This window comes from Mesocricetus auratus, unplaced genomic scaffold, assembly GCF_017639785.1.
Source record: "Mesocricetus auratus isolate SY011 unplaced genomic scaffold, BCM_Maur_2.0 Super-Scaffold_100010, whole genome shotgun sequence".
NCBI lineage: Eukaryota > Metazoa > Chordata > Mammalia > Rodentia > Cricetidae > Mesocricetus > Mesocricetus auratus.
Window position 1 is genome coordinate 56,001,558 of NW_024429194.1, and position 24,810 is coordinate 56,026,367.

General features: G+C 35.3%; 1 long non-coding RNA gene across 1 annotated transcript; it reads right to left on the reverse strand.

The window, feature by feature from the left end:
• Nucleotides 1–679: 679 nt before the first annotated feature.
• On the reverse strand, nt 680–23,894 carry LOC121142979. The gene is made up of 3 exons (XR_005880124.1): nt 23,784–23,894; nt 3,548–3,623; nt 680–772 (listed from the first exon to the last, which is right to left on the reverse strand). It is a non-coding gene; the product is annotated as an uncharacterized LOC121142979 (long non-coding RNA).
• Nucleotides 23,895–24,810: the final 916 nt, after the last annotated feature.

Here is a 24,810-nt window from a genome sequence, read left to right on the forward strand (position 1 = left end):
GGACATTGTATTATTTTGATAAATACCATTTATACATGACTAAAATAAATTGCATTTGTCTTATACACTAAAGATTTTTATTACTGAAAATTAACCAAAGCACAGAAGATACCTTGTGATGCTTGGTGTCTTTGGAAACTGGCCAGGAATTCATAAAAAGGTAATCCATTTCTAATGATTAATTTTTTGTAAGAAGGAGTGTCTAGTTGAGTTATTGTAATTCCATTATAGAATAATGCCATTTAATCTATTTATATATGTATGTATTTTACTAAGATTCTACATACAGTATGTTTCCAAATGCCATTTTAAAGGCATTAAATATTCCTCCCAATATATTTTCCTCTACCTTGAGAGGAACCCTCCACAATTTTATACTTCCTGCTTCATTATTCTTCTTTCCTCTTTTGTATCCCCATACAATATATCTACCCTCAAATTCCTCCCTCCCCATTGCCTCCATGAAAAACCTTCATGGGTATTCCAAATGATACATACAATCTAAAAAAACATAAATCCCCATACTACTGGTTTTCTATTCAGAAAGTCTTTTCTGGTGCCAATGATTTCAAGACGATTATACAATTCCTCATATAACAGACTCAGGGTATGTGGATCCAAGTTAAGGTTATTGATCCATTTGAGGTTGAGATTTATACAGGGTAATAAATATGGATATATTTGCATTCTTTTACAATTAAGCATAAAGTTTGAGCAGCATCACTTGATTGAAGATGCTCTGTTCTTGTTAGTGTGTAGTACTGCCTTCTTTCTAGACACGAACCAACAAACAAACAAAAACAGGGGTTCATGGGTGTGGCAATTTATAACTATCTCTTCAGTTTTATTACATTGATCAGCCTCTTGACTTTTATGCCAATACCATACTCTTTTTATTACTATAGTTCTGTAGTACAACTTGTTCTTGGGAATGGCGTTTCCTCCAGCAGTTCTTTTATTATTTAGAATTGTTTTAGCAATACGGAGATTTTTGTGTCTCTGTATGAAGTGTAAAATTTGCCTTTGGCTTTCTGAGAAGAACTTTTGGAATCTCATGAAACTAAAACTGAAAAGCCTTTATATTGCAAAGGATATCATCATTATACACTCCAGAAGACTACATACTGGGAAAAGATTTTTTACTTATTTCACATCTAATAGAAAGTTAATATATTAAACATATGAAGAACAAAAGGAAAACAAAGCCTGGTCATCAAGTATACAGTATTCCATTAAAAATAGAGCATACACAGCTAAGCAGAAAGTTCTCTCAAACTCAAATCATTGATAAACACTTAAAGAAATGTTCAATATCCTTAGTCACAAGGGAAATGAAAATCAAAATGACTCTGAGATTTCAGCATACACAATTCAGAATGGCTAAGTTTATTTAAACAAATGACAGTGCAAGCTAAAGAAGAAATAGGGTAAGGGGAACACTCATCTTTTGCTGTTGAGGCTGCAAACTTGTAAAGTCATTATTTAAAAAAGTATAGCAGTTCCTCAGGAAGCTGCAAATAGACCTACCTCAAGATGCAACTATACCATTCTTGGGCATATTCACCACAAACTGATGGTAGAGCTGTATCACTGAAGACAACACTCACATTATTTATATAGCATTGATAAGTTGAGCTGTGTACATAGAGCTTCAACCTTTATTGACTACTGTTTATGGTACTGGACAATACTCTGATAACTACCAGATGAGAAAGGTAACCACTAACTCAATCATAAGTTCTGTAATCTTCAGTAAAGACCTGTCTGAAATATACACTGGTGGAGTAGAGGCTCAAATCTTGTGGGAGTAACAAAACCAGTATCTGATTAGATTTAAGGCATGCTTCAAGAGATAGAAACTTTGCCTGACACTGCTCAGGTTGCCAAGACTGTGAGATAAGATAGACTGCGGGCCTAGAGGAAAATTAAACACTATTGTCTTGCTAAGAATTCTAGCAATAAAATTACTTCAAATAATGTTCTACTTTGCCGTATACATCAACTTCTCAATAACCCAATATCATAGATGTTTCCTTCAATAGTAGATTGGAACTAATAAAGAGATGTCTGACTGGACAATGTGTAGAATGTAAGAGACTTTGGAACGCTGAGTCCTAAATAGAATGTCTTCCTTAAATCCCTCCAGCAGAGATTGGAGAACTATATCTAAGAGGAAGATGAAGGATTGTAAAAGCCAAAGATCGATGATAAGAAGAAAAGAGTGCACTTATGAATTCTCAGAGACTGTGACAGCATGCACAGGACCTGCAGTAGTTCACAAAAGATGAGTACTTAGGAATAGGCAAGGGAAGTGGATAGGATGCCTAGTCAAGAAGGTATCTCTAATTGACTACTTCTTGGAAAGGAAAAGTTAATTTTTCCCATTGAAGTCTTATTAGGTACATATACCACATGTAAGCATAGGCCCCATACCCAGCAGTAGATGGAACACACAAAAGGAACACATTGGTATTTTGTAGAATTTTTTGTATTATATAGCATTTATCTTACTAATCATCTGCTTAGCAGATTTCATTAAAAGTGACCCATAGCCTTTCAGCATGTTTTCACTATGTGGACTGTGAATTCCTAAGGTTTAGGAGAATTTCCTTTTGTTGCAGTCTAAGCTCCATACTAGCTCAAATCAATAGCTTTTACATATTATCCATTCTCTGATAGATATGAAACAACTTTCTCCATGGAAAAACATAATTTAAGTGAAGTAAATATACTCCTATTCCATTGCTGGGAAGAACATGGATGTACGCACTTTCCTGTATGATGCCAAAAATGAAAGATGTTCTTAGAGACAGCTACATTGCTTAAGATAATTTAGCTAAGGCCGGGCATTGGTGGCGCATGCCTTTAATCCCAGCACTCGGGAGGCAGAGGCAGGCGGATCTCTGTAAGTTCGAGACCAGCCTGGACTACCAAGCAAGTTCCAGGAGATCTCCAAAGCCACAGAGAAACCCTGTCTCGAAAAAACAGAAACAAACAAACAAAAATATAATTTAGCTAAAACAAATGGACTTACTAGAGGATTATCAAATTTCTATTTATTATTTTGTAGAATTTTAAATATTCTTGAAATGAAACCTAAATTCTTTCTATAAATCATAAACGATTTTCCTATCAGTATACCTTATATTGAATTTATAGTTTCTATGTACTTCAGAAAGTAAATTCCTTTAATCATCCTCTCAATACCTAATTATATTTAGTTTAGTTTAGGTTTACTGAACACAAATTTAATACCTCTGTTTCCTAGAGATATCATGTTAGAATAGAGCAGGGTAGTTGAGAAGTTCTTATATACTTTCAATAAGTAAGTGGATCATTATGTGTTAACAACAGGCATTATCTATTCAGTGATTACAATTCTTATTTTGTCACTACACTTTGTTTTTCTACATTGTTACAATTTATGATAACAATATTTTTAGTAAATAAAATAATCTTCCCTTTACACAGGCAAGAAAATTGAGGAAAACATAATATTATGTGAAATGACAAGAGTTAACACTAAAAAAAGTTTGCTTTACCTTACCTGTTTTATAGGTCGATTAATTGTTATGTACCAGATTTCCTACGTATCATTTGACATGGATTTAATTTTTCAATACCTAAGGAAACAAAAATGATTATTTATTCCCTATGGGTTTATAATAAACATAAAAGTAATTAAAACAAATGACTCAAATCTAGACTACAGTATTGTTCAATCTCTAACTTTGTTACTAAACCACCTAACTGCCTCAGCTTCTGCTGTGTCTTCTCTCATATAAGGTATCAAGCTTAAAAATCTCTAAAACTAGCAAAAAATGAAACTATATTTAATTATGTAGGGAGTGCTTTGGCTCTATGGTCATGACAGTTAGGCTTGGCAGAAAGTGATGGAGGTCTACTTCTTATTTACAATACTGATATTTTAATTAATTAGTTTGTCTCTACAAAATGGACTCTACTACAATACCAGTGATTGTTAGGAGTGTAGATATTTTGTGTTGTGTAATAATGACTTTGCATATTGTGAAGAATTGTCATTGCCTGATTGAATTGATTTAAAAAAAGCTGAATGAGCAAATTCTAGGCAGGATTTCTGGCTAGGGAAGATGCTGGGATGAAGAAGGCAGAGTTACCAATAGATACAGAAGGAACAGGCATGTAAAAAGAAAGATAGGAATCACACATCTGTGGCAACACATAGATGAATAGAAATGGATTAATTTGTTATAAAAGCTAGTCAGAAACAAACCTAAGCGATCAGCTGATCTCTCATAATTAATGGTAAATCTCTGTTATTACTGGGTAGTCCACAGTCCCGACGAAAACCACCAACTACACCTTTGTCTCACTGAAGGGTTTTTGGATCATAATTCCAGAGGATGAGTTATGAAATATCATGCATATGTCTATAGGCACTTAAAGGACCTATCTAGATTATGGTCTCTATTGCTATAACAAAACATGATGAAAATGCAGGTTGGGAGAAAAATGTTTATTTGTCATCTATTTCCACATTGTTCTTCATCACTGAAGGAAGTCAGCACAGGAACTCAGGGCAAGATCCTGGAGGCAGGAACCAATGGAGAGTCCATGGAGGAATGCTACTTACTGGCCTGCACAGCATAGTGTGTTCAGACTACGTTCTTATAGAATCCAGTACCAGCAGCCTGGAGATGGTACCACCCACTATGGGCTTCGACATCCTCTATTGATCTCTAATTGAGAAAATGCCTTACAGCTGAATCTCATGGAAGCAGTTCATCAAGCAAGGATTCTTCGTCTAATGATTCTATCCTGTGTCAAGTTGACACACAAAACCAACCAGTAGAGGATCCTTATTCAAGTCCCTGTTATATCATTAAGTAAAACATACTTATACATTTATCTCATAAGTTAAATAATTTTGAAAAACTATTTGATTACTTTCTCTTACTCATTTCCCTTTGCCCAGCATTCTGTTTTGCTTTATTTAAATTTTTGATCAATTTTAGTGGTCTACAGGGACATTTTTTGTTTGTCTGTTTTCACAGATTGTTAATATGTTAGATTATGATTTAGTCACCATATTAGGATCTCAAAATGGCATGCATTCCAGGACTGATATTCCCAGACAAGAACCTCTCTACTTTCACATATATCTTCTAGGAAGATGAGGATAAATTTGAAAATTGGGATGAAGGAGTGACCTGTATCTATGTTCTAGATCTCAGGCTTTATCTAACATATTTCTTTCATTAGGCTGGGATAATATCTACATTTGAGGTTAGTATTTTAACCAAGATTTTCTTAAAGTTTTATCAAATTAGAAGATATGATTCCTTTATGTTTGTTATGTTATCATACATTCACATTCTATTTGTTTGAAACTTTATTGTATGTATTCTAAGTTTCTTAGAGGTGTAGTATTGCTAAATATAGCTGGACTTTCAGGTTAACTTAGTGCATAGGCATGATTAAAATGTAAACCTAGAATCTCACGTGTCCATTAAGTGAAAATATGTATAGCTGTTTCACATTATAGCCTGGGAAATTAAGATCTTTGGAACAAAGACAATTCATGAATCCAGGAGTATAGAGCCATTGACCAATAAGGAAGTTGCTGCTGGATGTGATCCTGGGCATATTTTCTTTCATTTTTGATAAACGACAACACTGTAAGACTCTTAGATATAGGTAAGCCAGTGGGATGAATAATGTAAAATATTTTAGAATAGCAATGCAGCCCACAGGGAGAAATAAATATTTCTTCTAAACTGGTATGAACCAGCATTCCTCAAAATGTATGTATTTGTAAGAAACACAATTAAACAGAGTGCAACAGAATTTAGGTTCAGGTTGCAAAAATTATCTTTTTGTTGGCTATAGCTACATGTATTAAAGAGTAACTTTCTTGTTTTGTTATCTCTCCATTAAGAGTATGACTTTTCTGAACCATTATTTTCCTTGTATCTAGGTAATAAAAACTTGCTTATCTACAAACTTTTGTGATACAACCCAATCATTTTGGAGCCATACTCTAATATGGGCTTTATGTGACACTCAGACTCAGGCACTATTTACCTCATAACGTCTGTTATTCCTAGATATTGATAACTCTTTCAACATCCACCAGGAAACAGAAACTGATAATTGGTTCAAGTGTTTAGAAAAAGAGTCTGAAAATTGATCATCCCCAAATGGGACAAATATATCATGCTCCTTCTGAGGCTTGGGGATAGTTGTTGTTGGTTGAGCAAATGCACATAAGAGCTAGGGGCAGTGAATGGCTACATGAAGCTAGTGTTTTCCTGACACATCAATGCAGCTGCACATTTGGACTCAAAACAGTTTTGCCGACATGTATACCTCTGGAAGCTTTAGCTAGACTGTATCCCAGGAAAGAAAGAAGAACTACTGGCAATTGATAGCTTCTGCAAAAGGGAAAGTTAGATTCCTTCAAGAATATGTTTCTTGGTAAGTTCACCACTCTTCACTGTGGCAGAAATTGAACTTTATGTGTTTAAAACAACAAAAGAGGATATAAAATTGCATGGGTAGGGAAGGAGGATGCATACGGAAGGAGTTGTTAGTCTGCATATCATCAGAAAAAAATGCATGAAGTTGTCAAAGAATAAATACATTGATTTGAAAGCAAAAACAAGAATAAAAGAGAAAAATAAATTTATTTATTTTCATTATAAAGAATAAATACAGGTTTCATACATAGTAGGTAAATATTATATAGAGATATACACTGAAACTAGAAAAACAGTGTATAGAGCCCATTTCACGTGGAGAGATGTGCTCTCGGCCTGGATTCCCCATGGAGTGCCTCACCCTCCCTGGGGAGCAAGGGGTATATGGCATGGGGGCTTGTGGGGTCTTATGGATGAGGTGAGGTAGAGGGAGTGGGGATTGACATATGAAGCAGACTTGTTTCTAATTTAAATAAAAAAGAAAAGAAAAAAGAAAAACAGTGTAAAAGGAGAAAGTAGAATTCAACATTGTTTCACTGGATCATGGTTGTATTTTCTAGGACAACGGTAAACACAAGAATCAAAGAAATTCTTGTTACTTTTGCTCGTAAATCATGGAAAAAATTCATTAGAATAGTATAGCTAAATAGTGCACCTAATTTCATTCTTTTTGGTTCTCTTAAGGACATAAAGTCCTGCTGATTCTTGGATGGAGGACAAATAGCAGTAAAATAAGTCACATAAAGCCTGAAGTTCTAGTTATGATGTCTGGTTAACTTTATTCTGCAGAATGTTTCTTTAGCCAATGATTGGGAAAGACAGAATGAAGAACAGATATGTTTTGTCTATTCTTGAAATAAAATTCACAGACCGTAGACAGTTTTATGGAAATAAAAATATATGTACAACTGTAAGCATTTAGACAACCTGTCATTGAGGAAACATACTTTTCTCAGTATGCAGAAATGTTTAAAAATATGAAAGAGATGAAGTTGTTATAATGTCATATGCATATTTACAGTAATTTTTATACAGAGAGAACATTCAAGCCATAATAATGAGTTTCCCTCACTAAGTTATATCTAAAAGTAAAATGGGAAAGACAGTATCGTATTGAGCTATATTCAAAAGTGAAATAGAAATGATAATGTTCAGCTGTGCCTAAGCCCTTCACTCTTCAAAACACACAAATATTAAGATGTACAGTAACTGAAATATGAAAACAGATGAATAGATAAATAAAATCATATACATATTCATATGTATGTTTACTCCCATAGCTGTCTCTGTATGTACCATATTCACACAGGGTGATAATTTGCAGTCTCACAAAAGGAGAATCTGTGTCTTCCCACAACATGGTTAGACCTGATAGAATGTCATTACTGGAAATGAGATTGACACAAAGGGAAAATTATCATACAAACTCATTTACATGCTGTATCTAAACAGAAAAATTCCATATACAGAGTTATAGAATAAAATAGGTATAGAAGCTATTGGCTATGCAGCAGAAGAAGAGTACAAAATAGAGGACTGTAGATCAGAGACTAGTACATTTATAAATAGGAACTTGTCATTTAATGTAGCACATATGGACAAGAGATGATAAAATTTGGATTGTATCAGAAAATTTATTAAATAGACATAGTTTCATTGCTTTCACCTCCAGGAATTAACAATCTGTCAAAGAAGGTGTATTCATTATCTGTACAGAAGTTACAGTTTTACCCTCTATGTGTAATTCATAACACCATACTGTAAAGCTAAACTATTTGTAGCCTATAATCAACCTGAACTAAATAGCCTCTAATTTGAGTGAACTTCAATGAATATTTTCCCTTTCTTGGAGGAAATATATCATTATGTATCAAGGCTATGTGTGTGTGTGTGTGTGTGTGTGTGTGTGTGTGTGTGTGTGTGTGTGTGATTGCACAGGTGTATAGGTAGGAAAAAGCTAAAGGAACACAAACAATTCTAATTGTCTTCTTCTTTACTGTGCTTGAACAATATGTTAGATCACCACTGCTTTGATTCCGTTCTCATGGTGGACTATATCCTGAGAATATATATATATATATATATATATATATATATATGATTAATTTGTAAGAAAGCAGATATACCTAAACATATTACATGAAGCAAAATAATAAAGATTCAACAGTAAAATATCATATGCTTACTATTATTCTTAGATCCTGCATTTTAATCTTTACATGTGTAGGATAGAAGTATATATGGGAATGTAAACCATGAAACCTGAAAGGGAAGCACAGAGGGAAACCTGAAAACAGAGGGCATTACTGAGAGAGGGATAGGGCATGCCCCTCTGTGAGATGTAAGAATAGCTGTTTCCCACTGATGTATTAGAAGTTCTACGTTGTAAGTTCCAACTTCATTTAAGGATAAATTCCTCGACAGAAGGGTTCCTGTTCTATAACAAAAGATTTCTAGAGAAGCACTCCCAATGACTGGCTATCACAAACCAACACAGCTATGGTTTTACGTGCGTCATGGGAGCAAGTGCATTTCTAGTTGGCAAAAGAACAGGGCTGTGGTAAACATGCATTGTATTGATTCTGCAGGTTTGAAAAGTGCCTAAATGAAACAGTTCTGAATCCATGACTTTTGCAGAAAAAATCAGACCAGACAATCTATTTCCCAATCATTCTCTGTAAAGGAGAAACAGGACAATGCACTTTCAGTGGAGTCCCCAGATATTGGAGATGCCAGGTTCAGGACATAGGCCTAGGAATGTTGCAAAGGTAACTCAAAAGGTAACTTATGCAAGTTTCAGATGGCAGATCTAGAGGCGTGGTGGTCCTAACTGTTTTAGACAAAAATTAATTACATTTGACGCCTCAAGTTCTATACATGATGCTTTAGGATTTGATGTTTTCTTTGTTAGGTTTGCACTTGTTTGATTCAATCATTCCTTGCTTTTCTGTGATCATTCCCTTCTGGAATTAGATATTTACTCTGTCTCCTTATGTATTGGAAATATTTAATTGGTTACTTAGTTAATTAAATTTATTTTCTTTTATATTTAAATTAGAAACAAACTTCCTTTACATGTCAATCCCAGCTCCCTCTGCCTCCCCTCCACCCCTATCCCACAACAATCCCCCCAACCCCACACCCAATCCCCACTCCACTCTCCAGGGAGGGTGAGACACTTCGTGGGGAATCCCCAAGGTCTGTCACATCATTCTGGGCAGGGCCAAGGCCCTCCCTCATTTGAAAAGGATGAAAGATTCCCTCCATGTGGAATGGGGTCCCAAAATCAAGTAGGATGCCAGGGATAAATACTGATCTATTTCCCAAGTCCCAAAAGAATGCCAAAGCCTCCTCACTGACACCCACATTCAGGGGGTCTGGATCAGTCCCATGCTGGCATCAGAGCTATCTGTCTGGGGTCCATGAGCTCAAACTTGTTCAGGTTAGCTGATTCTGTGGGTTTCACCAGTCTGGAATTGACCCCTATGCTCATCACTATTCACTCTCTGCAACTGCTTTCTAGGAGTTCAGTTCAGTGTTTAGCTGTGGGTGTTTAGCCTCTACTTCCTTCTGCCACTGGATAAAGGCTCTAGGATGGCATACAAGGAAGTCATCAATCACATTATCAGGGAAGGGCATTTAAGGTAGTCTCTCCACTATTGCTTGGATTGCCAGGAGGTGTCATCCTCATAGGTCTCTGGAAATCTCACTAATGCCAGACAGATCTCTCTTCAAAACTGTGATTACACCTTCTATTATGGTATCTCTCATCCTGCTCTTGTCTATTCTTCCACCGACTCAAACATCCTGCTTCCCCATGTCCTCCTCTCCCCTCCTCTTCACCCACTCTCTTTCTCCCAGGTCTCCCCACCCCCTCTCCTCCTGCTCCCAATTTCATCAGGAGATTCTGTCTGATTCCTCTTCTCTGGGGTACCATGCATATCTCTCTTTGGGTCCTTCCTCTTTCCCAGACTCTCTGGCTGTGGGATTATAGGCTGACCCCCCCCATGTTTCATGCCTAAAATCCATATACAAGTTAGTACAAACCATGATTGTGTTTTTGTGACTGGGTTACCTCACTCAGGTTGGTTTCTTCTAGTGCCATTTATTTGCCTGCAAATTTCAAGATTCCATTGTTATTTTTCTCAGAGTAGTACTCCATTGTGTAAATATACCACATTTTCTCTGTCTACTCTTCAGTTGAGTGGCATCTAGGATGCTTCTAGGTTCTGGCTATTACAAATAATGCTGCTATGAAAGTCTTTTGATTTTGTTTTCCCTAAAAAATAGATCCATGACTTTACCAATCTTCTGTATTTGGAATTTTATAATGCTGTGGCCATTTCTATAGATGGACTGTTTGCAAGTTTGAGTCTTGGGAATATCTTCTATTCATGTGTCTATGTGAGCTCTGAGATCGGATACACTGTGAAAGAGTCCTGAGGTTTACCTGCACGTGACTGTCCAGGTTACCTCAGTAGGTCCTAGGGAATTCTGTGCACAGATAGGGCAGCTGAAAACCTGAGGTATCTGAGCTCCCTCCCCTCACCATGTATGTGCCACATCTGGCTTCCAACACCGAGTTTCTTGTGGTTGTGCTGTTAATGGTGAAGTCAAGTGCCTTCAATGCTAAAGGCTCAGAAGTCTTTCTTAAACTTATTTCATTTCCTATGCAAGTATTTTCCACAACCTGCATAAACAGTACTTTGTAAAACTTGTTTATGCATCAATTGTACATAGTGGTTTTTAAAGAAATATATAGTATTTTTATTTAAGTACCTCCAAATTTGAAGTCACCTGTGTGAAAGATTGTAAACAATAGTTTTCTCTTTTGAGTCCATCACAATTGTACAAAGGTTTTCACTGGTTCTATTTTCCTACTGTTACTGATAAGCATGTAACACTGACTTCATCCTACATGTAGTTGGCATTTAAAATAAATGGCTTGTATAGAAAAAAATAATGCTGCTGTGAACATAGTTGAACAGATGTTCTTATGTATGAATGTGCATTATTGGGTATATGCCTAAGAGTGGAATTTCTGGGTCTTGTGGTAGACTGATTCTCATTTTCTTAAAGAATCTCCATACTGGTTTCTATAGTGGCTGTATGAATTGGCACTCCCATCAGCAGTGGAGGAGTGCTCCCCTTTCTCCATATCCTCTCCAGCCTAAATTATCATTGTTATTTTTGATTTTAGCTATTTTGACAGGAGATCATATCTCAAAGTTGTTTTAATTTACATTTCCCTGATGGATACGGATTTTGAGCACTTTCTCAAAGGTCTTTCAGCCACTTTAGACTCCCCTACTGATAATTCTCTATTTAGTTCAATTACCCAATTTTAAATGGTATCCTCTGGTGTTTTGTAGACTTGCTTCTTGAGTTCTTTGTAAATTGTGGAGATCAGCCCTCTGTCAGATGTGGGGTTAGCAAATGTCTTTCCCCATTCTGTGGGTTGCTTTTTTGTCTTGTTGACTGTGTCCTTTACCTTACAGAAACTTCTCAGTTTGTGGAGGTCCAATTTGTTTATTGTCCATCTCAATGTCTGTGCTACTGGTGTTACGTTCAGGAAGCGGTCTCCTGTACAAATTCTTTCAAGAGTACCTCCCACTTTCTCTTCTAAGAGCTTCAGTGTGGCTGGATTTATGTTGAGGTCTTTGATCCATTTGGACTTAAGTTTTGTGCATGGCCATAGACATGGATCTATCTGCAGTATTCTACATGCCAATATTCACTTATGCCAGCACCATTTTTCCATTGAATAATTTTAGCTTATTTATCAAAAATCAAGTGTTCTTCGGCATGTGGGTTAATATCAGGATTTTCAATTCAATTCCATTGTTCCACCTGTCTATTTTTGTGTCAATACCAAGCTGTAGCTATATAATAGAGCTTGAAATCAGGGGTGCTGATGCCTCCAGAAGTTCCATTATTGGACAGGGTTGTTTTGACTATCCTGGGTCTTTGATTTCTCCATTTAAAGTTGATTATTGTTCTTTTAAGTTCTGTGAAAATTTGTGCTGGTATTTTGATGGGGATTGTGCTGAATCTGTAGATTGCTTTTGGCAAGATTGCCATTTTTGCTCTTTTGATCATACCTATGCAAGAGCATGGGAGATCTTTCCATTTTCTGAGGGCTTCTTTAATTTATTTCCTTAAAGACTCAAAGTTCTTGCTTTTCAGCTCTTTCACTTGTTTGGTTAGCATCATCCCCAGATATTTTATGTTGTTTGTGGCTATTATAAATGGTGTTGTTTCTCTGATTTCTTTCTCAGTCCATTTATCATCTGTACATAATAGGGCTACTGATTTTCTTGAGTTAATCTTGTATCCTGCCAATTTGCTAACGATTTTTATCAGTTGTAGGAGTTCCCTGGTAAAGTTCTTTGAGTCACTTATGTAAACTATCATATCATCTGCAAATAGTGAATATTTGATCTCTTCCATTCTGATTTGTACCCCCTTGAACTTCTTTTGTTGTCTTATTGCTCTAGCTAGAACTTCAATTACAATATTGATGACACATGGAGACAGTGGACAGCCTTGTATTGTTCCTGATTTTAGAGGAATTGCGTTGAGTTTCTCTCCATTTAGTTTGATGTTAGCTGTTGGTTTACTGTATATAGTTTTTATTATGTTTAGGTATATTCTTATCATCCTTGATCTCTCCACGATCTTTATCATGAAAGAGTGTTGTATTTTGTCGAAGATGATCATGCAGTTTTTCTTTTGTATGGTGATTATATTCAAAGATTTTCATATGTTGAACCATACCTGTATCCCAGGGATGACGCCTACTTGATCATGGTGGATTATTTTTTCTAATGTGTTCTCAGATTCTATTTGCTAATAGTATATAGAGTATTTTTACATCAATGCTCATGACAGAAATTGATCTGTAGTTCTCTTTCTTAGTTGTGTATATGTGTGGCCTGGGTACCAAGGTAATTCTAGCCTCATATAAAGAGTTTGGCAATGAACCTCCTGCTTCTATTAAGTTGAACACTTTGAGGAGTATTGAAATTAGCTCTTTTTTGAATTTCTGGTAGAATTCTGCACTGAGCTATCTGGTCATGGGCTTTTATGGTTGGGAGACTTTTGAAGACTGTTACTATTTCATTAGGGATTATAGGTCTTTTTAGATTGCTTATGTGCTCTTCATTTAATTTTTTAAGTGATATCTATCCATAAAATTGTTCATTTCCTTTAAATTTTCAAATTTTGTAGAGTACAGGTTTTTAAAGTATGACCTGAATATCCTCTGGATTTCCTCAGTGTCTGTTTTTATGTTCCCCTTTTTATTCCTGATTTTGTTAATTTGCATGTTTTCTCTCTGCCATTTGGTTAGTTTGGATAAAGGTTTGTCTATCTTGTTGATTTTCTTGAAGAACTGACTCTTTGTTACATTGATTCTATGTATTGTTTTCTTTGTTTTGACTTCATTGATTTCAGGCTACAATTTATTTCCTTCCTTCTACTCCTCCTGTGTGAGTTTGTTTCTTTTTTGTTCTAGAGCTTTCAGTTGTGCTGTTAATTCTCTAATGTGACTATTCTCCAGTTTCTTTTTTTTTTTTTTTTTGATTTTACGAGACTGGGTTTCTCTGTATTGTTTCAGAGGCTATCAGTCCAGCCCGGCCTCAAACTCACAGAGATCTGCCTGCCTCTGCCTCCTGAGTGCTGGGATTAAAGGCGTGCGCCACCACCGCCCGGCTATTCTCCAGTTTCTTAATATGAGCACTTGGTGCTATGATCTTTCTTGTTAGTACTGCTTTTAAGTGTTCCATAAGGTTTGTTATGTATGTCTTCTTGGTTTAATTAATTAATTAAATTTATTTTCTTAATTTTTTGATCTTATAATTAAGAGACTACCCAGAGTCAGATGAATCATGAACTTCAGACTTTTGAATTATTAGAATGGTTATAATTTCATGGCAAAACGGGTTACAGTTTCTAAGAGATATGACTGGATCCCTAGTACATAAGGGATGGGGAGTCATGGTCTGTGTTTGCTACCTTGACTGGATTTGGAGTCACCTAAGAAAAAAACCCATAGCATACATGGAAAGAGTTATTTTTGCCTCTGGGAAGGCTGGTGAGTGCTTATGTTGATATGGTTAACTGAAGAAGGAAGATCCACAGGAATAACCCTATTGTAACCTTCACCTCACAGAAAGGAGAACACTAGAGGAATACAACCATTTGTCATTGTCTGTCTCTTTACTGTGGATGCAATTTGAGTTACAAAATTCAACAGATACAAGCTTTCAAAATGCACAATTAAGTCTTTATTATATAAAAGAACAAGTTGATTGGAATAGATTAAATCTACTCACTAGAAGAAAATGTGTTAAAGCATAAAAAAGATTATTTCAATTTGCCTGGAGATACTTAAAATTCATGAAAAAAGTTTCAATTTTTAAATTTGAGAAACTGGATTATTTTCGTGCTTGTCAATAGTACAATTTCAATACTACAATAGAATGTTAATGACAGAGAAGTGGGGGACTTTCTATAATTATTTTGGTAGTGTTTTAACACTGTTACTGGGAATATCATTGTGGCACCAGTGCTACAAACAAATCTGAGGTATCAGGAAAAGAAAGACCAGGTGTCCAGATGTTTGTACTAAGAAGTGTCTTTATTTTTCCAGTGCTAAGAGGTCTCTCTCTTGTAGGAGGGAGCAGTCTTATATATAGTCTTACAACACAGTAGAAAAACCCCAGATGGAAGAAAGTGTATTTTCCTCATGCTAGATGTTGATGTCAGTGGGGCAATGCATGGGCAGTAAGCCAGGACTAGAAAACGGGATGCACCTGTGGCTATCAGCTGACAAACAACTCAAAGACTCTGTGGGGGCTAGGCCCCAACAATCATTTCTTCTAATCATGTCACTGGAATGAGAGACTGAAGGAATGATTCCATTTAAATACGGCTTGCAAATCAATGAGTTCATGAGCATTCCAAACCAGAACATCAATAGCTTCTCGGGAAACAGCAAATATATGTGTCACTGTCGTGTCTCACCAGTGGTTGCTTAGTATTTATTACTACTATTCAGTGGGGTGCTTTTAGATTTGTGAGTTTCTTGTAGCTTTGGGAATCTCATTTCAGATCCAGGAGGGACTATTTCAAACCATAAAAAATAGACACAAAAGACTAAGGTTCTTTCACAACAGCAAATATTTTAATAATATTATTATCTATATAGGTGTACCTGAAATTTGCAAAGTCATTTTCTATAGTCCAAAAGTGTCTAGAAAACCTGTTTCAGTATGGTCTTACTTTATAGGAGTCTCTAAAATCTATAATGATAATGTATTCTTGAATGTCTTTATTTCTTCATTTTAATGAGACAAATCAAATATTGTATACATTTTCCTCATTCATATCAAACAAAGTAGATTTTATTTGTCATGGTGAAATACCTTGAGGTCTAATTTCTGTCTTAGATTTCTTTCAAAGTGTCATAGGAACAGGGACTACTGTAAGGTGGCTGAAACCTTGAGAGTTTGGAAGTTCATGGTTGTCTCTTTTTATCAAGGACACCGTGAACTGAGCTGTCTTGTACAACTACCTTACATTCTCTTACGGTAGTAGATCCAAAATCAGTAGTGTATAAGGACTGTGGACTGAAAGATCTATAAGTGACAGTCATAATCTTTCAAAACTAATTAATTAATGACTTTGAGTGATGTGTGATTGTTATGCCAGCAGAAGGAAAACATATATGCAATTCATGAGCTAAAATTCATATTGTTAAATTCTCAAATCCTTCGCATTGGAAAAATATTGCCTAGTATCAGTGCAACTTTAGACTGAGTATGAACTTAGTGACTTAGAAAGGGAATGACAAAGCTGTACTAAATTTGGGTTTCATAGTTATTTATTTTTTATATTGGAATCAATAATGTAGAATTATTTTGATAGTTCATGAACTTCTAAAAAGCAGTCCATGTATAAACAAAAGTATCTGAACACTAGTTGAGTGTAGTTAGTTCACTGTGGGTAATTGCTGAACAATTAAGAGAAAAAGTTAGAACTTGATACATAGTAAATACTGATAAGTGCAGAGCAGATATGACCACTATCAGTATGTCTTGTTTTCAGTAATCAACACCTAACTGGCACAACTAAGTGCTAATGAACCTGAAATCATTTATCATGTTGAATTGGAAATGACCTCAGATCCTTTCATGATAATGCTTCAAGCTTGTATTTTGGGGAAGATTTTTTTAAAAAATCAATTAATGTAACCATAAAATCTGTGGTTGGAATATTTTTTGAATTATTAAATTGATTTTTGCTTATTCTGCTTGGTGCATTTGTGGCTTATTAGAAAGGCAAAGGCTATAATAGGAAGGACTTCCAGATCTATGCACTTTGAAGGCTTCAGTAATCATTTTGCACTCAATATCAATTAATCTCACTTTGGTATTGATGTCAACTTTACTGTTACTTTAAACATATTTTAAATTGTACAGAAATCATTATCATGTAGAGTAATATGAAGGCTTTCCAGTAAATGTTACACCATGTAAAATGTCTTGAATTGATTTTTTTCATCCTTCTTAATTTAAAACTTCCCCTGTAGTAAACAAAATACACTCGGCAGTAGATGATTTTCCTCTTTGAGAATTTGGAAGATAAATACATGTAGTGCTTAAACAAAATCAAAACTCCAATATTCCTATATATTTTATGCTAAACAAAATACAATTTGAAAATATAGTTTTATAAAAATTATGACTGTAAATTTTGAAACCCTTTGTGAGGTTCTCATGGATGGATTTGAGCTTGCTGAAGCTGAAGAACATTTTGCTGTAACAGAAGAATACCATTCATCACTCATAAATATTAGTAATAAAGAAAAGAGGGAATCTTTTGGGATAAAGTATATTCTTTTTGTTTGTTTCTTTTTTTCCTTTCTGATTGTTGGAAACAGAACCTCATCTTCAAGTTTCAAGATTCCATTGTTTTTTTCCCAATGGGTAGTATCCCATTGTGTAAATGTATCACATTTTCTTTGTCCATTCTTCAGTTGAGGGACATTTAGGGTGATTCTAGGTTCTGGCTATGCTGCTATGAACATAGTGGAACAGATGTCTTTGTTGTCTGAATGTGCATCTTTCGGGTATATGCCTAAGAGTGCAATTGCTGGATCTTGTGGTAGACAGATTCTAATTTTCCTGAGGACATGCCATAATGATTTCCAAAGTGGCTGTATGCATTTGCACTCCCACCAGCTGTAGAGAAGTGTTCTCCTTTCTCCACATCCCCTTCAGCATAAACATTCCTTGGGGGTTTTGATTTTAGCAATTCTGACAGGAGTAAGATGGTATCTCAGAGTTGTTTTGATTTGCATTTCCCTGATGGCTAAGGCTATTGAGCACATTCTTAAGTATCTTTCAGCCATTTTAGGTTCCTCTATTGAGAATTCTCTATTCATTTCTGTACCTCACTATTTTACTTGGACTAATTGGTGTTTTGGTGACTAACTTCTTGAGTCTTTTGATATTTTGGAAATAAGACCTCTGTCAGATATGGGGTTGGTGAATATCTTTATCCATTCTGTGGGCTGTGGCTTTGTCTTGTTGACTGTTTCCTTTGCCTTACAGTTTCAGGAGGTCCCATTTATTAATTGTTCACCTCAGTGTCTGTGCTACTTGAGTTATGTTCAGGAAGTAGTCTCCTGTACCAATTTGTTAATGGGTACCTCCTACTTTCTCTTCTAATAGCTTCAGTGTGGCTGATGTTATGTTGACTTCTTTGATCTATTTGGAGTTAAATTTTGAGCATGGTGATAGATAAGGATCTATCTGATGTCTTCTACACACCAGCAAACAGTTGTGCCAGTACCATTTGTTGAAGATGCTTTCAGTTTTCCATTGCATAATTTTAGCTTCTTTGTCATAGGTGTGTGGGTTAATATCAGTGTTTTCAATTCATTTCCATCAGTCTACCTGTCTATTTTTGTTGCAATACCAATCTGTTTTCAGGACTATAGCTCTATAGTAGAGCTTGAAGATGCTGATACCTCCAGAAGTTCCTTTATTGTACAGAGTTGTTTTGGTTGTCCTGGGTCACTTGTTTTTCCATATAAAGTTGCTTATTGTTCTTTCAAAGTCTGTGAAAAATTGTGCAAGTATTTTGATGGTGATTGTGCTGAATCTTTAGATTGCTTTTTTACTATGTTGATCGTACCTATCTAATAGATAGGAAGATCTTTCCATTTTCTGGTATCTTCTTTAATTCTTTCTTTAAAGACTCAAAGTTTCTGCAATACAGGTCTTTCACTTGTTTGGTTAGAGTTACCCCAAGATATTTTATGTTGTTTGTGGCTATTTTAAAGGACAATGTTTCTCTGATTTCTTTCTCAGCCTACTTATCGTCTGTATATAGTAAGGCTACTGATTTCTTTTTGTGTTAATCTTGCATCCTGCCAGTCTGCTGAAGGTGTTCATCAGTTGTAGAAGTTCTCTGGTAGAGTTTTTCAGGTCACTTATGTAAACTATCATATCATCTGCAAATAGGGAAATGTTGACTTCTTCCTTTCAAAATTGTATCCCCTTGATCTCCTTTGTTGTCTTATTGCTCTAGCTAGAACTTCAAGTACAATGTGGAAAATACATGGAGAGATTGGACCGTCTTGTCTTTTACAGATTTTAGAGGAATCTCTTTGAGTTTCTCTCCATTTATTTTGATGTTGGCTGTTGGTTTACTGTGTATTGCTTTTATTATAGTTAGGTATGTTCCTGTTATTCCTGATCTCTCCAAAACCTTTATCATGTTGATGTTAAGTGATTAGTTCTTACCTGATGTCTATTGACTATTTTGTTTCAGAATCTCAATAGAACGTAGATTGTATTTACTCATCCAAAGAATTTAGGCACCACTGTAATGGGATGTTTTATCAGATTTCCTCCTGCCCATTTTATGTTGCAAACATCATGGATTTCTTTTCACTATTTTGTAGTGTGTCTGCCATTTAAGGTAATTGTCCAGTACTTTTCATGTGATTGGGCTGAGTTAATAGATTTAAAGGTAAAACATCTATTTCAGCAAGCCATATTGAGAAATACAGCATGAGCATAATTTGTTGCTATTTACTTTTCCCTGTAACAACTGACTGTAGTTTCCCACTGGATGTGTCCATCTCAAAGAGATTGTTTCTTTTCTGCATCTAAGAGAAAAAATAAGCCCAACCTGTTCATTAAAATGGAGGACAGGTCCACTCCATTCAGTATTCAGTATCCACATACACAAATTATATGAAATTGTGCAAAGATTTATTTATTACTGCCCCATGTTTATTTACCTAATAATTTGTTCCTGTAACTATGGGAATGCAGATATGTCTATCATAAACTGGACACAATCATTAAATTATTATTTATTAATTTGAATTTTTTGCTATTTTGCTGTTGCTATTTTATTAAACGTTTCTGTCTTTGAGCGTGTATGTACATACTTCCATTACATACAATATCTCCCATTCTAACTCAGCATCAATGTATTATTCTAGACTTTTTCTCTTTTTTATCACCTTTTACGTTCATCCATGGAAACTTGATTCCCATATTCATTTATCCCTTTGTTTATTTGTTCATTCTCCCTTAGATACAGAGGATACCTTAGGCCCTGCCCCAAATGATGTGACAGACTTTGATGATCCCTCAATAGGCATCACTCTTTCTATGGAGCAGAAGAGTGATGGGATGGGTATCTGTTGGGGGCATGGGAGAATGGGAGGGAGAAGGAACTGGGATCAATATATAAATAAGATTTTTTTCTAATTGAAAAAAGGAAAAAAGATAGTGTTTTAAAAAGAATGTTAACATAAAACGTCACAGAATGTTTTTCAATTACCATAGAGTACTTAGGAGTAGTTCATAGTCTGTACTCTTATATTTTCATCTCCTTAACTACCACACTCTTTCTCACTAAAATGAAGTCATGTAACTCAGTTAAATTGTTTTCTTAAAGTTTGTCTAGTTTCTTGAGGTATCATAAAACATTTATTCTTACATTTAGACCAACTACTATTTAACATGTATGTTACAAGCTTTTCCAATATTGATTAATACACCAGAGTTAAGTGTTCTTCATTACATTTCCACATACCATTTTCTTCTGCAGAACAGAAACACACACACACACACACACACACACACACACACTTTTTCCTCTTGCTATCTGTCAGTCTCTGATTTCCTTTTTCTGGATTAATTTTTTAACATAATCATTCAGTTATGTAGAGTTTTGCATTTCTTTGATTTAACAACATCATGCACTTAGGATTAATCTTTGTTATGACAGAAATTCATGTTTCATTCTCTTTTTCTCAATGAACATGCTGTGTGTAAATGGATATTTTAGTATGTTTATTTTTTATCCATTCACAAATTCAAAGGCATCATGTAGAAATGTGTTTTTCAAGACTATTTTCTTTAAAATTAACCTTACTCTTTGGGATGTTGAAAACTAGGAATTTAGGTTTTCGATAATAATTCTCAAAGTCAGTATATACATAGTCACACATGCAATCACACACACACAGACACACGAATGTGTAAATACAATTGGAGGATTTTAAAATAGGAGGGAGGTAATGAGAATAAATTGACATTAATGGAAATATATATTAAAACATTGTGTTCCAGCTAAAAAGATACATATACAAATAGATGATAAACAGTGCAAGAATGGCTCCTAAATTTTACATCAATGCACACTAGTAAAGAGACTGGTTTTATGTGTACATTATATTCATATATATTTATTATAAAAGGTAATTCTCTATTTTGTCTATCAGCAATGAGCAGGTAAGAGGATAATTTCTCCTCTTCACAGGAAGCATCAGGATCTCTTTGGTTTTACTGCAAATGAATATCAAAAATATTCACTCTAGTGAGAACTTGTTTATGCAGAGGCAGGTGTGAAGGCTCACAGCTGTAACCCCAGGATTCCTGAGGGTGATGCAAAAGGATTGCCACAAGTAGCAAAGCCACCTAGGTGTGCAGAGTTCTAAGTAAGGTTATCCTTCAAAGGGATGCCTTGAATCAAACGGAACAGACAACACAAAATAAATTCAAACAGCATTTACACTAGGCTGGTGAACCAAAGTCACGTTTTTTTTGTTTTTGTTTTTTTGCCTCTTAATTCAAAACATATCCCTGAGCCTTTGGCATTTTCAATGTAAATGTCTGATAGACTTTTTCCCCCTGTCTTTGTAGAACTTTGTAGCAATCTGATCAGATTAGTTCTAGTGTGGATGTTTGGTTTTCACATTCATTGAATCAATGTATAAACCTCAGATGTATAGTCTATTTTTGTTTTGTTTTTCAAGACAGGGTGTCTCTTCATTGTATTGGAGGCTGTCCTGGAACTCATTCTGTAGACCAAGCTGGCCTCGAACTCACAGAGGCCTGCCTCTGCCTCCTGAGTGCTGGGATTAAAGGCATGCACTAACAATGCCCAGCTCAGATGTATAGTCTTTGACTTAAATGTAAAACTTGCATTATCTAATTAACTTTATGCATGCAACAAACAAAAGGCCATAAACATGGTATAGGAAAATTAATAGAAGAAGTTCCAGTGACTATAATAGAGAAAGAAAAGCAATACACAGGAACAGGTCATATCAGCACATAGCTGTTCTCTAGCCACCTGTCTATTAGAAGCAGAAGGGTTAGAAAAAGTTTATCTTCAGCTACATAACATATTTAAGACCAGCCTGTTAAAAAATTCTCAACAAAGGAAAATAAAATAAGCCTCCCCCTCCCTTTACTTTGTCCCCTCACTCCTTTCCCTCTGTGTGTCTGGATATGTATGCAAAAGAGATCCATGATTTAAAGTAGGCAAAAATTGGGAGAATCTACTGGGAGATTAAAGAGATTCTATATGCAGACTATGTATAGATTATTCATGACTGAGTGAAACAATAGATTATTTGTTGGGAGTTTTCTTCATTTCAGCCTATTCCACCTTTCTATTATCCATGTCCTCCCAAAAACATTCAGCTTATTTACTAACAGATTATCCAGGACGCTGAATGATAATATATTAGCTCCTTATCCCTGTTGCACCAAATCACTAAACATGCAATGGCACAAAAATACTAACAACTTCTAATTCTGGTATTTTATTTTAAATGTGTGTATGCGTTGCCCGAGTCTGTGTTTGTGTGTGTGTGTGTGTGTGTGTGTGTGTGTGTGTGTGTGTGTGTGTGTCTGTTCAGGCACCATATGAGAGCCTGATTGCCACTGAGGTCAGAAGAAAATGTTGGGTCTCCTGATGTAACAGACTTCTAGTAATGAGCTGATGATGGTTGCTGTGAATTGAACTTGGGTCTTAAAACGGAACAGATAGCGCCTTTCAACATTGATATCTTTCTAGCCACCAACAAAAATTTTAAAGCTTAAAATTTTCGAAGTGGGATATCAGTATGTATTTAATATCTGATATTGAGATGACATTGACACTAGCAACTTCTGAGTCTCTTAAGAAAAACAAAACAAAGCCAGGCATTGGTGGTGCATGCCTTTAATCCTATCACTCAGGAGGTAGAGTCAGCCTGGTCTAAAGAGCAAGTTCTAGGACAGGCTCCAAAACAATACAGAGAAACCCTGTCTCGAAAAAAAGAAAAACAAACCCAAAAAGAAAGAACAACAAAACCAATCCAGAAAGAAACAAAGAAAAACAGTCCCAAAATGGTTCCGGGCCATTCTCAATTTCTAGTGCTCCCTTCTACCATTAATTATTTACCCCTATTTTCAATACCTGTGTGTAGTTACATTGGAATAAGGTGAGTTATCTGGGATAATCCCATCATGCCAATACTCCAATTATAATCGTTCCTGCCATATTTCTTTCAGTGTTTAGCAATGATTAGAAAACATCATATGTTAAAACATAGACCTTTATAAAAGACACTGCTCAATGCATGGATGTGTCTAGGTGATGGGAGCTTGATTATTTCCTTTGAATGCTTGTGGAAAGATTACCTATAATCCAAGATTGTCATATTTAGGACCAGCTCATCTGTACTTCTCTCATGCATCATCTTCAGAACCAAGTTGCATCAGCTCTTCTAAAGATCTCCTCTTAACCATCCAGAAGATACTGATTTGTTACTCCTTTTAAAATGCGTGAAATAATTTCTCTTTCACTTTCCAACTGAGTATGATGTGTTTACAAATCCTACATAATATTCTTAAGCTTTTGGCATCACTGGCACTATACACTGATTGTGTACTAAGTACCTGCAAGTTAGTGTCAAATGTACATATTTAAGTAATTAAAAAGCTGCTATCTACTTACAAGACCAAGCTTGCTTTTACATCGTATCTCATACCATCCATCTTCCTTTATCAGATCGGTTATATAGACATAACTACTAAAGGGTGGGAAGAATCACTTCCAGTAGACAGAAACTAGCAAATTGATTTTACAGGAGTTCTGGAATTTATGACATAGACTTTGTTCATTGTGACCTCCCTTTTTTGACTTTCACTAATTTTATGACATGAATATAATTTAAATGAAAACCACCTATGAATTTTTGTCTCAATTTCAACCATGCTGTATCTTAAAAGTATTTAAATATTGAGTTATTCTTGAAAACTGAAGAAATCAAACTGCAGGAGTATTTGCTAACCTAAACAATTTTTGTAAGTACACAATTTTGCATATTAGTCTCAAAAATGGGACTATACTTTAATATCAATAAATGTTGTGAATTATGTCATTTGTGTTAACTGAATTATCAAACATTTCATCACTGCTTTTTTCTAAACTGAAATTAAAATCCATTTAGTTAGAAACTATTCATGATTTCTTCATGAGTTGTTCTTATCTACAATGTCAGCTTTTTCAGAGCTGAGTTATGGACCAAATGAATCGTTTCAAAGTATAGGCATGCTTCTATCTCCATTACTCGGGAAATTTATTAAGTCTTAAATTCCAGGATACTTAAATGTGGTTGAAATATTCAAATTGCCAAGTTTTAGTTAAACCTTAATGTGAGCAGTCACCTCCATTTCAAGCTGGCTAAAGAGAAAAAGACAACTTGACATCATGGAATAACCATTTACAGCATATAAGCATAAGGGGCACATATAATTTGAACTATGGTCTCCTAATGTGGTAGTTTAGTTCATTAACCCATCACACAGACTACACAAATCTCCTGCTACTAATGCATATTATAATGATTTGCTGTCAAGCATAGGGATGCCTTCCTTGATGTCAGTTACAAAGTCACGCCGTATTACCACATATGAGGCTCTTCTCATGGTGATCTGAAATAAACATGAGAGTGACTTCAATAAAAATGATTTGTTTTCTT